The sequence below is a fragment of the Salmo salar genome, chromosome ssa24 (assembly GCF_905237065.1).
Source record: "Salmo salar chromosome ssa24, Ssal_v3.1, whole genome shotgun sequence".
In the NCBI taxonomy this organism is placed as follows: Eukaryota; Metazoa; Chordata; class Actinopteri; order Salmoniformes; family Salmonidae; genus Salmo; species Salmo salar.
This window is the reverse complement of record NC_059465.1, coordinates 46176998-46191748: the sequence shown is the minus strand read 5'-3', so window position 1 is coordinate 46191748 and position 14751 is coordinate 46176998. Positions and strand designations below refer to the sequence as shown.

Below are 14751 nucleotides of genomic sequence, written 5' to 3'. Positions count from 1 at the left end.
ACCTGCCCCAATGCATAGTGCCAACTGTAAAGTTTGGTGGAGGAGGACTAATGGTCTGAAGCTGTTTTTCATGGTTTTTCATGGTTAAGATTTCCCTTCACTGGAACTAACGCCACAGCACACAATGACATTCTAGATGATTCTGTGCTTCCAACTATGTTGCAACAGTTTGGGGAAGGCTCTTTCCTGTTTCAGCATGACAATGCCCCTGTGCAGAAAGCGTGGCCCGTACAGAAATGGTTTGTTGAGATCAGTGTGGAAGAACTTGACTGGCCGCACACAGCCCTGACCTCAACCCCATCGAACACCTTTGGGATGAATTGGAACACCGACTGCGGCCCTAATCACCCACCGTCAGTGCCGAGCTCACTAATGCTCTTGTGAAGCAAGTCCCCACATGCACCTGTGACAAATAACATTTGATTTGATTGCATTGGAGGGATTAATTTAAAACCCACATTTAATGCAAATGTCAGGTAAATATGAATAATTGTTCATGTTTAGCAATTATTTAGAATATATCATGAATACAACAGGTGTAGAATTTACCGTGAAATGTTTACTTACGCCCTTAACCAACAATGCAGTTCAAAAAATATTTGACGTGGGGGACTTTTATTTCGAAACTTTCTGAAGTTCCGTGACCCGGAAGTACCTTTTTAATGTTGCTGACGAGCCGCTGGTGTCAAGCGACGCGACCAGAGACGAACGCGCACAACAGTCCCGTCTTAGTTTAGCAAGGATTCATTTATGATTCAATGTAATTTCATATTTAAGCTTCGCGAACATTTGTGAATACATTGTATGAAGGACTTTTTTCGTTGTTGTTGAAAAAAGTATTATTTGCGTTCAGAAAATCACTTCCCTGGATTGTTTTCAGTTATTTGAGAAGTGTACTCTACGGATAACTGTAACGTTATGCCTTGCTACTCTCAACCAAAGAAAAAGTCCCTGGTTGTATTCGCTAAAAGTTTTTATTAAAAGTTGGATTTTCAGCATTTTGCAGCAGTTGTACAGGACCAACATAAGTACAGGTAAGCGGTTTCAGAATGTACATTATTATTTTACAAGAATCGACTCATGGTGACCCAATGTTGTTGCTTGTAAATTCCTCCACCAGTCATCAAAGCTCAACTCCACCTCGATGTAAGAGAACAGAGTTGAGGTGCATCAGCTACCCTTATTTAAAATGTCAAACCAAACACTGCGATTGTCAAATGATTCATTAACACGGTGTTTAGATGAGGTTATTAACTTCATCTAGTATTTTTGTATTTTTTTTAACAGGTTCTTATTCTAGGTGAATTTGCTCGAATAGATCCAAAACTATATAAAAAAAACTATGTTTAGAAGATAATGTATAGAAGATATTTCTTTGAACGTAAAGAGCCTTAAGTTCCATAATTGAAAAGTTGGAGAGAATCATTAAAGTTTTCAAGAGTTTACATACATTCGTTCGCGTTGCATTGCAAGAAAGAGCTGGAAACCAAAAATGTATAGTTTTTGAATAGAATGGATTTGCAATGGTTGATGTGTTACCGCCTTGTCGACCGATAACTTTTTGCTTGGAAAAAGGTTTAACATTTTGGCTGCGTTATCGAAGTCATGCGTGTCTCATGACAAAGCCCTATAGTGCAGCGCAGAGGACGTTTTGCATTGATTTGCATAGTATGCGCTTACTGTTTTTTCTTTATATTTATATATATATATATTGATGAAATATCAACAGTCATCATCATCCTATTCAATCGGTTTTCTTTTCTTTTGTAGCTCAGTTAGTGATAGACTACTATTCTCAAGTTGTTGATACCAGACTATTCTGTGTGTGTGTGTGTGTGTGTGTGTGTGTGTGTGTGTGTGTGTGTGTGTGTGGGCAGGGTTGCCTAGGTTACTTTAGAAAGGTAATCCGTTACTAGTTACCAGCCTAAAATTGTAATCAGTAACACAGCTTTTGGATTACCTCAAACTCAGTAATGTAATCGAATTACTTTTAGTAACTTTTGGATTACTTTACCCCCTAAAGTTGATTTTCCTCGCTGAAATGTAATTTAGCATAATAAAAACATCCCCATAAAAGTCATTCAGTTTCAGATATAAATATACATATATATTTTTATTTTTTGCATTGGATGCATCTCAATCCACCGCATCCTCCGATGTCGCACTTCCGCATCTGCGATGAAAGGTGACGGAGCTAGAGTGGTGTTTGTCAGACCACTTTGTGGGGCAGTGCCCCTGTGACAACAATTTTGGAACCCCTTGTGGCCCCCCTAAATGTGGAGTATGAAATCATTTTTACATAACAATTTTTTTGCTATCGTTCTTTTTTTTTTAAACATCCGTTATTAATGTAACTGGCCCCTCTAACAGTATAACTGGCCCCTCTAACAGTATAACTGGCCCCTCTAACAGTACAACTGGCCCCTCTAACAGCACAACTGGCCCCTCTAACAGTACAACTGGCCCCTCTAACAGTACAACTGGCCCCTCTAACAGTACAACTGGCCCCTCTAACAGTACAACTGGCCCCACTAACAGTACAACTGGCCCCTCTAACAGTACAACTGGCCCCCTCTAACAGAACAACTGGCCCCTCTAACAGTACAACTGGCCCCTCTAACAGTACAACTGGCCCCCTCTAACAGAACAACTGGCCCCTCTAACAGAACAACTGGCCCCTCTAACAGAACAACTGGCCCCTCTAACAGTACAACTGGCCCCTCTAACAGTACAACTGGCCCCCTCTAACAGTACAACTGGCCCCTCTAACAGAACAACTGGCCCCTCTAACAGTACAACTGGCCCCCTCTAACAGTACAACTGGCCCCTCTAACAGTATAACTGGCCCTGTGTGTGTTTAACTGGCCCCTCTAACAGTATAACTGGCCCCTCTAACAGTATAACTGGCCCGTCTAACAGTATAACTGGCCCCTCTAACAGTACAACTGGCCCCTCTAACAGTACAACTGGCCCCTCTAACAGTACAACTGGCCCCTCTAACAGTATAACTGGCCCCTCTAACAGCACAACTGGCCCCTCTAACAGTATAACTGGCCCCTCTAACAGTACAACTGGCCCCTCTAACAGCACAACTGGCCCCCTCTAACAGAACAACTGGCCCCTCTAACAGTACAACTGGCCCCTCTAACAGTACAACTGGCCCCTCTAACAGTACAACTGGCCCCTCTAACACTATAACTGGCCCCTCTAACAGTACAACTGGCCCCTCTAACAGTACAACTGGCCCCTCTAACAGCACAACTGGCCCCCTCTAACAGTACAACTGGCCCCTCTAACAGTACAACTGGCCCCTCTAACAGTACAACTGGCCCCTCTAACAGTACAACTGGCCCCTCTAACACTATAACTGGCCCCTCTAACAGTACAACTGGCCCCTCTAACAGAACAACTGGCCCCTCTAACAGTACAACTGGCCCCTCTAACAGTACAACTGGCCCCCTCTAACAGAACAACTGGCCCCTCTAACAGTACAACTGGCCCCTCTAACAGTACAACTGGCCCCCTCTAACAGAACAACTGCCCCTCTAACAGAACAACTGGCCCCTCTAACAGTACAACTGGCCACCTCTAACAGTACAACTGGCCCCTCTAACAGTATAACTGGCCCTGTGTGTGTTTAACTGGCCCCTCTAACAGTATAACTGGCCCCTCTAACAGTATAACTGGCCCCTCTAACAGTATAACTGGCCCGTCTAACAGTATAACTGGCCCCTCTAACAGTACAACTGGCCCCTCTAACAGCACAACTGGCCCCCTCTAACAGAACAACTGGCCCCTCTAACAGTACAACTGGCCCCGCTAACAGTACAACTGGCCCCCTCTAACAGTACAACTGGCCCCTCTAACAGAACAACTGGCCCCTCTAACAGTACAACTGGCCCCCTCTAACAGAACAACTGGCCCCCTCTAACAGAACAACTGGCCCCTCTAACAGTACAACTGGCCCCTCTAACAGTACAACTGGCCCCCTCTAACAGTACAACTGGCCCCCTCTAACAGTACAACTGGCCCCCTCTAACAGTACAACTGGCCCCTCTAACAGTATAACTGGCCCTGTGTGTGTTTAACTGGCCCCTCTAACAGTATAACTGGCCCCTCTAACAGTATAACTGGCCCGTCTAACAGTATAACTGGCCCCTCTAACAGCACAACTGGCCCCAGCTTGGTCCCCCCTCAGTTGAAATGGTCTAGAACCGCCACTGCCTGAGAAATCCCGAAAAATCGGTATTTTCACAAAATCGTCTGTAGCGTCCGAACGGTTTGGCCTACAAAACTATTATAACCCCATCTGTGGACTTTCAGGAACATTTCGGTTGTTTCGCTCTAGGACGCCGACAGGCCTCGTGTAAAGGTCCCCCGGTACCAGTTGGGAAAAATAAATACCATACTCATCACGAACACGGTGTTCTCCATTTTGCTCTACGACCCCCCCCCCCCACCCCCCCACAAGCGTCTGAAGACTCGTCTGAAGTCGCTACAGCTGTTCTGCCAACTCCTGTCTGTAGCAGTGGAGGACGGCTCGTAATAACGTCTGGAATGGAGTCGATGGAACGGCATCAAACGCATCAAAGATGCAGTTTCCATGTGTTTGATGCCGTTCCGTTCACACTCCATTCCAGCCACTGGTCTGTAAGTGTCCAAACAGTTTGGCCTAAAGACTAGTATGACCTCTTTCTGTGGAAAGCTGAGACTCTCACAGACACGTACATGTTGATTGTTTTGCACTTGGACGTCCACAGACTGGTCTGAAGATCTCACGGTACCAGTTGAAAGAAAAATGAATGGAAGTATATATATATATATATATATATATATATATATATATGGAGACTGTTTAGTGCAAAAAAAAATAAGGGGTTAAATAAGTGTAAAACAATCCTGATCAACACAATGGCAAAATCTAACGGAAGTGGAGGACCATCTGTTCCATGTAGTGAATCAGTTATTCAATGCATTTGTGGTGGCTAATAGCTGTAAGGCCAAATACCATTTTTTTCCATATTTTGTTTTGTTACTTCAAAGGGTCTTAAAAATCAATTAGCAAATTAATCCTTAGTATGACCTTCTTAAAACAATTCCATACCCCCAACTTAGACAGGGCTTAGACTCCCATTGGTGAAGAAGACAAATGACCCATCAAATGCATTTGGTGTGTCATCATAGTGGTGGTCTCTGATTGGTGGTCATCATTTGGTGTGTCATCATAGTGGTGGTCTCTGATTGGTGGTCATCATTTGGTGTGTCATCATTAGTGGTCTCTGATTGGTGGTCATCATTTGATGTGTCATCATAGTGGTGGTCTCTGATTGGTGGTCATCATTTGGTGTGTCATCATTAGTGGTCTCTGATTGGTGGTCATCATTTGATGTGTCATCATAGTGGTGGTCTCTGATTGGTGGTCATCATTTGGTGTGTCATCATAGTGGTGGTCTCTGATTGGTGGTCATCATTTGATGTGTCATCATTAGTGGTCTCTGATTGGTGGTCATCATTAGGTGTGTCATCATTAGTGGTCTCTGATTGGTGGTAATCATTTGGTGTGTCATCATTGGTGGTCTCTGATTGGTGGTCATCATTTGGTGTGTCATCATTAGTGGTCTCTGATTGGTGGTCATCATTTGATGTGTCATCATAGTGGTGGTCTCTGATTGGTGGTCATCATTTGATGTGTCATCATTAGTGGTCTCTGATTGGTGGTCATCATTTGGTGTGTCATCATTAGTGGTCTCTGATTGGTGGTCATCATTTGGTGTGTCATCATAGTGGTCTCTGATTGGTGGTCATCATTTGGTGTGTCATCATAGTGGTGGTCTCTGATTGGTGGTCATCATTTGGTGTGTCATCATAGTGGTCTCTGATTGGTGGTCATCATTTGATGTGTCATCATAGTGGTCTCTGATTGGTGGTCATCATTTGGTGTGTCATCATTAGTGGTCTCTGATTGGTGGTCATCATTAGGTGTGTCATCATTAGTGGTCTCTGATTGGTGGTCATCATTTGGTGTGTCATCATAGTGGTCTCTGATTGGTGGTCATCATTTGGTGTGTCATCATTAGTGGTCTCTGATTGGTGGTCATCATTTGGTGTGTCATCATTAGTGGTCTCTGATTGGTGGTCATCATTTGGTGTGTCATCATAGTGGTCTCTGATTGGTGGTCATCATTTGGTGTGTCATCATAGTGGTCTCTGATTGGTGGTCATAATTTGGTGTGTCATCATTAGTGGTCTCTGATTGGTGGTCATCATTTGGTGTGTCATCATAGTGGTGGTCTCTGATTGGTGGTCATCATTTGGTGTGTCATCATTAGTGGTCTCTGATTGGTGGTCATCATTTGATGTGTCATCATAGTGGTGGTCTCTGATTGGTGGTCATCATTTGATGTGTCATCATAGTGGTCTCTGATTGGTGGTCATCATTTGGTGTGTCATCATTAGTGGTCTCTGATTGGTGGTCATCATTTGGTGTGTCATCATTAGTGGTCTCTGATTGGTGGTCATCATTTGGTGTGTCATCATTAGTGGTCTCTGATTGGTGGTCATCATTTGGTGTGTCATCATTAGTGGTCTCTGATTGGTGGTCATCATTTGGTGTGTCATCATTAGTGGTCTCTGATTGGTGGTCAGACCCACTCAGGTGGAACAAACTTAAACTTGCACCTTTGTTCAACACTGAATTGAATTTCATTAAGAAAACAGAAAAGTGTCATAAACATATTTTTGGGGAATTAAAAAATGTAATACAAGAAGTAATCATCCATTTATTTTCAAAAAGTCTCTGTAATCTGATTTCAATATTTTAGCTGCTAATGTAACGGATTAGTTAGTGTTTTTTAAAAATTGTAAACAGTTACTCCCCAACCCTGTGAGAGATGAAGATGATGATGATGATGACTGTGATGTCTGGGCTGGTGGTACCAGAATCACTTATCTTTTGTTTTGACCAGATCACGTCAGACCAGATCAGATCCAAGCCTTTCAGGCTTACTTGAGAAAGTGTGTGTGTGTGTGTGTGTGTGTGTGTGTGTGTGTGTTTTGGCTTCATTTGTTGACCCTATATCTTTTGATAACATTGTCTCAGCCTTTGAAAGCTGCTTTAAACCAGTCACAAAATCCTAGTTTTGCTGGCGCTCACTGTCTGAACGGAATAGAAAATGGGCTATAGAATGTGTACCTTATATACATGTTTAACATCCGCTGTTCATATTCAAGCCTACATACATTTACATTTTACATTTTAGTCATTTTAGCAGACGCTCTTATCCAGAGCGACTTACAGTAGTGAATGCATACATTTCATTTCTAAACAAATTTTTTTCTTCTTCTGTGCTGGCCCCCCGTGAGAATCGAACCCACAACCCTGGCTCTACCTCTTGCTTTGACAGTTTTATAGGATTTGTGAAGAATTGATAAGAACTGTTAGTAACCAGTTTGGAATTCGTTATGTCATAAATAAATGACAACATTACGTGGTGGGATTAATAGATGGAATTATATTTTATTCAATTTATAACAACAACAAAAAACATCTCATGCAACATTCAAGATAAGTATTTAACTTTAGGCTAACTTTCTTAGCTTGAACTCAAAGTTTATTTTCAGAACTTCCAAGTTTTTCTCAGATGACTCTGTCATGTGCTCCTTATGTTGAGCTTGTTGTTTTAAATGGTAAGTACAGTGCCTTATTATTACCATATATCGATAGATACAGTATTTACACCGTTTAAATGGTAAGTACAGTGCGTTATTATTACCATATATCGATAGATACAGTATTTACACCGTTTAAATGGTATGTACAGTGCCTTATTATTACCATATATCGATAGATACAGTATTTACACCGTTTAAATGGTAAGTAGAGTGCGTTAAACACATTTATACACAAGGCATTTGTAAAGTTCTCAGACGTCTTCCCTTTTTCTACATTTTGTTACTTTACAGCCTTATTCTATAATGTGTTAAATAAAATAAAAATCCTTATCAATCTACACACAATACCCCATAATGACATCACAATACCCCATAATGACATCACAATACACCATAATGACATCACAATACCCCATAATGACATCACAATACTCCATAATGACAAAGCGAAAACAGGTTTTTAGCTTTTCTTGCTAATTTATAAAAACAGAAATACCTTATTTACATAAATATTCAGACCCTTTGCTATGAGACTCGAAATTGAGCTCAGGTGCATCCTGTTTCCATCGATCATCCTTGAGATGTTTCTACAACTTGATTGGAGTCCACCTGTGGTAAATTCAATTGATTGGACATGATTTGGAAAGGCACACACCTGTCTATATAAAGGTCCCACAGTTGCCAGTGCATGTCAGAGCAAAAACCAAGCCATGAGGTCGAAGGAATTGTCCGTAGAGCTCCGAGACAGGATTGTGTTGAGGTACAGATCTGGGGAAGGGTACCAAAACATTTCTGCAGCATTGAAGGTCCCCAAGAACACAGTGGCCTCCATCATTCTTAAATGGAAGAAGTTTGGAACCACCAAGACTCTTCCTTTAGCTGGCCGCCCGGCCAAACTGAGCAATCAGGGCCTTGGTCAGGGGAGGTGACCAAGAACCCGATGGCCACTCTGACAGAGCTCCAGAGTTCCGCTGTGGAGATGGGAGAACCTTCCACCTAAAGGACTCTGATGAGAAACCAGATTCTCTGGTCTGATGAAACCAAGATTAAACTTTTTTGGACCTCAGACTGGGGTGAAGGTTCACCTTCCAACAGGACAACAACCCTAAGCACACAGCCAAGACAATGCAGGAGTGGCTTCAGGACAAGTCTCTGAATGTCCTTGAGTGGCCCAGCCAGAGCCTGGACTTGAACCCAATCGAACATCTCTGGAGAGACCTGAAAATAGCTGTGCAGTGACGCTCCCTATCCAACCTGACAGAGCTTGAGAGGATCTGCAGAGAAGAATGGGAGAAACTCCCCAAATACAGGTGTTCCAAGCTTGTAGCGTCATACCCAAGAAGACTTGAGGCTGTAATCGCTGCCAAAGGTGCTTCAACAAAGTACTGAGTAAAAGGTCTGAATACTTATGTAAATGTGATATTTCAGTTTTTTATTTTTAATAATATTCTATAAAATAAACAGTTTTTGCTTTGTCATTATGGGGTATTGTGATGTCATTATGGGGTATTGTGATGTCATTATGGGGTATTGTGATGTCATTATGGGGTATTGTGTGTAGATTGAGGGGGGGGGAAACAGTTTAATCAATTTTAGAATAAGGCTGTAACGTAACAAAATATGGAAAAAGTCAAGGGGTCTGAATACTTTACGAATGCGCCGTATATGGATGCCATTCAGATGTAGGATCTTAATTTAATCACCCTGTTGCGGGAGAAATTTCCTGCAATGTAGAACATGTTAAAGTTCTAATGTATTTGATTTTTTTTTTTTTTAAGGATTCTGAAATTTGTAATTTCCACTTTGGAATTTCAGGTTAGATTTTTTCCCCCCCCCTAACGAAGTACGTATCATCAACCTTGACAAAAATGTCAATTTAATTGTAATCCACATAATATTTCACATTTCCTGTTTCCTGTTTCCTGCTACTGGCTCAAATTTAAGATCCATCATCTTTAAGTGTTTAACACCTTTTGATTACTTCACATTTTATTGTGTTGCAAAGTGTGATTAAAGCGATTTAAATCATTATCTTTTATTTTTTACGATCTACACAAAATACTTTCTTCTTCCCCCAAAAGTGATAGAATCATGTTATGAAAAACTAAACACTAATTTTACCTTGATTAGATAAGTCAAATGTTATAAACACATTTGACAGCAATAACAGCTGTGAGTCTTTCTGGGTCATTCTCTTAAGAGCTTTACACACCTGGATTGTCCATTGTTTGCCCATTTTATTATTTTCATAATTCTTCATTCTTCTGTCGAGGGGGGGATCATAGCTAGGCAGCAATGTTCAAGTCTTGCCATAGATTTTCAAGCAGATTTAATTAAAAACTGTAACTCAGGAACATTCACTGTGTTCTTGGTGAGCAACCCCACCGTAGATCTGGCCTTGTGTTTCAGGTTATTGTCCTGCTGAAAGGTGAATTCATCTCCCAGTGTAGATCTGGCCTTGTGTTTTAGGTTATTGTCCTGCTGAAAGGTGAATTCATCTCCCAGTGTAGATTTGGCCTTGTGTTTTAGGTTATTGTCCTGCTGAAAGGTGAATTCATCTCCCAGTGTAGATCTGGCCTTGTGTTTTAGGTTATTGTCCTGCTGAAAGGTGAATTCATCTCCCAGTGTAGATTTGGCCTTGTGTTTTAGGTTATTGTCCTGCTGAAAGGTTAATTCCTTTCCTAGTGTCTGGTGGAAAGCAGACTGAAGCAGGTTTTCCTCCTCTAGGATTTTGCCTGTGCGTAGCTCCATCCCGTTTCTTTCCAACCTCAGGCTTTGCCGATGTCAAGCATACTTATAACTTGAAGCAGCCACCACTATAAGGAAAAATAAAGAAGGGTGTTACTTAGTGTTGTGTTGGATTTGCCCCAAACATAAAGCTTTGCCAAAAAGTGTATTCCTTTGCTGTTTTCTTTGCTTTAGTGCCTTGTCGCTTACAGGATTCATGTTTTTTGGAATAGTTTTTAATTCTGTTTTAAAAATGACTAATGGTCTTCTAGTGCAGCTCAGTTCAGAAGAACGACTGTATGTTTGTGTCTGTGTGGCTTACATTTACATTTAAGTCATTTAGCAGACGCTCTTGTCCAGAGCGACTTACAAATTGGAGCATTCACCTTATAATATCCAGTGGAACAACCACTTTACAATAGTGCATCTACATCTTTTAAGGGGGGGGGGTAGAAGGATTACTTAATACATTCATCCACAATTATTAACTTTATAAAAACTTAAAAGAGATATTCAACGTCAGATTTGTTATTGTTACTCCGTCTACCAATCACTGCCCTTCTTAATGAGGCTTTTGAAAAAGCTCCCTGGTCTTTGTAGTTGAATCTGTGTTTGACTTGACTGAGGGACGTTACTGATGTTGTACGTGTATATGGCTATGGGGGGACAGAGGAAACGGGTTAGTCATTAAAACATCATTATATGGGGGGACAGAGGAAAGGGGTTAGTCATTAAAACATCATTATATGGGGGGACAGAGGGAAGGGGTTAGTCATTAAAACATCATTATATGGGGGGACAGAGGGAACGGGTTAGTCATTAAAACATCATTATATGGGGGGACAGAGGAAAGGGGTTAGTCATTAAAACATCATTATATGGGGGGACAGAGGAAAGGGGTTAGTCATTAAAACATCATTATATGGGGGGACAGAGGAAACGGGTTAGTCATTAAAACATCATTATATGGGGGGACAGAGGAAAGGGGTTAGTCATTAAAACATCATTATATGGGGGGACAGAGGAAAGGGGTTAGTCATTAAAACATCATTATATGGGGGGACAGAGGGAAGGGGTTAGTCATTAAAACATCATTATATGGGGGGACAGAGGAAAGGGGTTAGTCATTAAAACATCATTATATGGGGGGACAGAGGAAAGGGGTTAGTCATTAAAACATCATGTTAATCCCTTGTTATTTCACACAGAGTAAGTCATGGTAACTTTTTATGTGATTTGTTAAAGCCACATTGTACTGCTGAAGTAATTTAGGCCTAAACGAAAGGGGTGTGAATACTTACGCAACGACTATTTTTAGTTATTACATTTTTATAAATTTGCAAATATGTGTAGATATTTCTTTTCACTTTGACATTATGAAGCATTGTGTGTAGATGAATGACATTTAACATTTTGTTTTTAATGTATTTCAATCCCACTTTGTAACACAACAAAGTCTGGAAAAAAATCCCAGGGGAGTGAATACTTAATATGGGTGATTCTACAGAAGTGGTGCAAATTGCAAATATCACCAGGTGATCAGACTGTATCAGACTGTAGAATGAACCTACCTTAAGTTACACCTCTACTGATATCACCAGGTGATCAGACTGTATCAGACTGTAGAATGAAGGTACCTTAAGCTACACCTCTACTGATATCACCAGGTGATCAGACTGTATCAGACTGTAGAATGAACCTACCTTAAGTTACACCTCTACTGATATCACCAGGTGATCAGACTGTATCAGACTGTAGAATGAACCTACCTTAAGTTACACCTAGTTGATACATCTTCATGTTACTAGCGAACATCTAATATATGAGGAAATATGTAAAGTATGTTTTTGGGACTAAAATATACTTTTGCTGGGGATGTACAGTACCAGTCAAAAGGTTGGACACACCTACTCATTCAAGGGTTTTTCTTTATTTTTACTATTTTCTACATTGTAGAATAATAGTGAAGACATCTCGATTATGAAATAACACATATGGAATCATGTAGTAACCAAAAAAGTCACCCTTTGCATTGATGACAGCTTTACATACTCTTGGCATTCTCTCAACCAGCTTCATGAGGAATGCTTTTCCAACAATCTTGAAGAAGTTCCCACATATGCTGAGCACTTGTTGGCTGCTTTTCCTAAACTCTGCGGTCCAACTCATCCCAAGCCATCTCAATTGGGTTGAGGTCAGGTGATTGTGGAGGCCAGGTCATCTGATGCAGCACTCCATCACTCTCCTTCTTGGTCAAATAGCCCTTACACAGCCTGGAGGTGTTTTGGGTCATTGTCCTGTTGAAAAACAAATGATAGTCCCACTAAGCCCAAACCAGATGGGATGGCGTATCGCTGCCAATGCTGTGGTAGCCATGCTGGTTAAGTGTGCCTTGAATTCTAAATAAATCATAGACGGTGTCACCAGCAAAGCACCCCCACACCTCCTCCTCCATGCTTCACGGTGGGAACCACACATGCGCAGATCATCTGTTCACCTACTCTGTGTCTCACAAAGACACGGCGGTTGGAACCAAAAATCAGAAATTTGGACTCATCAGACCAAAGGACAGATTTCCACCAGCTTAATGTCCATTGCTCGTGTTTCTTGGCCCAAGCAAGTCTCTTCTTCTTATTGGTGTCCTTTAGTAGTGGTTTCTTTGCATCAATTTCACCATGAAGGCCTGATTCACGCAGTCTCCTCTGAACAGCTGATGTTGAGATGTGTGTTTTACTTGAACTCTGTGAAGCATATATGTGGGCTGCAATCTGAGGTGCAGTTAACTCTAATGAAAGGGGCGGCAGGTAGCCTAGTGGTTAGAGCGTTGGACTAGTAACCTAAAGGTTGCAAGATCGAATCCCTGAGCTGACAAGGTAAAAATCAGTTGTTCTACTCCTGAACAGGCAGTTAACCCACTGTTCCTAGGCTGTCATTGAAAATAATAATTTGTTCTTAACTGACTTGCCTAGTTAAATAAAGGTAAACATTAAAAAAAGGAATTTATCCTCTGCAGCAGAGGTAACTCTGGGTCTTCCTTACCTGTGGTTGTCCTCATGAGAGCCAGTTTCATCATAGCGCTTGATTGTTTTTGCGACTGCACTTGAAGAAACTTTCAAAGTTCTTGAGATGTTCCGGATTGACTGACCTTCATGTCTTAAAGTAATGATGGACTGTCGTTTCTCTTTGCTTATTTGAGCTGTTCTTGCCGTAATATGGACTTGGTCTTTTACCAAATAGGGCTATCTCCTGTACACCAGCCCTACCTTGTCACAACACAACAGATTGGCTCAAACGCATTAAGAAGGAAAGAAATTCCACAAATTAACTTTTAACATGGCACACCTATTAATTGAAATGCATTCCAGGTGACTACCTCACAAAGCTGGTTGAGAGACTGCCAAGAGTGTGCAAAGCTGTCATCAAGGCAAAGGGTGTAAATAGTCAATGAAAATAGTCTGGGTGGCCATTTGATTAATTGTTTGGCGGTAGAAGCTGTTAAGGTGTCTTTTGGACCTAGACTTGGCGCTCCGGTACCACTTGCCGTGCGGTAGCAGAGACAACAGTCTATGACTAGGGTGGCTGGAGTCCTTAACAATTTTTGGGGCCTTCTTCTGACACCGCCTGGTATAGAGGTCCTGGATGGCAGGCAGCTTAGCTCCAGTGATGTACTGGGCCGTACGCACTACCCTCTGTAGTGTCTTGCGGTCGGAGGCCGAGCAGTTGCCATACCAGGTGGTGATGGAACCAGTCAGGATGCTCTCGATGGTGCAGCTGTAGAACTTTTTGAGGATCTGAGGACCCATGCCTTATCTTTTCAGTGTCCTGAGGGGGAATAAGCGATGTCGTGCCCTCTTCACGACAGGTGGGTGAAGTGGGGCAGCAGGTGGGTGAAGTGGGGCAGCAGGTGGGTGAAGTGGGGCAGCAGGTGGGTGAAGTGGGGCAGCAGATGGTGGGTGAAGTGGGGCAGCAGGTGGGTGAAGTGGGGCAGCAGGTGTTTAGTGTTGGATGACCACTCAGCTGCAGTGGTCACTAATAGGATAAAGGTGCACTTGGAATCTTCATTAGAGGACAGGGGGTCTTACGTCTGGTTCTTCTCCTTGGTGCAGGAGGTTCATAATCACTTGTTATTAGCTGTTGTGGTTGGCACCAGTGTTTTGTTGTGGTTGGCACCAGTGTTTTGTTGTGGTTGGCACCAGTGTTTTGCTGTGGTTGGCACCAGTGTTTTGCTGTGGTTGGCACCAGTGTTTTGCTGTGGTTGGCACCAGTGTTTTGCTGTGGTTGGCACCAGTGTTTTGCTGTGGTTGGCACCAGTGTTTTGTTGTGGTTGGCACCAGTGTTTTGCTGTGGTTGGCA

General features: G+C 42.1%; 1 protein-coding gene across 1 annotated transcript in view; it reads left to right on the top strand.

The window, feature by feature from the left end:
* The first annotated feature begins 683 nt into the window (after positions 1 to 683).
* Positions 684 to 14751, top strand: part of LOC106585958 (PDZ domain-containing protein 2) — a 200708-nt gene continuing 186640 nt past the window's right edge. The window contains exon 1 of the mRNA XM_045706834.1: positions 684 to 1034. The gene's annotated coding sequence lies outside the window, so the exon portion shown is untranslated. The remainder of the gene's footprint in view (positions 1035 to 14751) is intronic.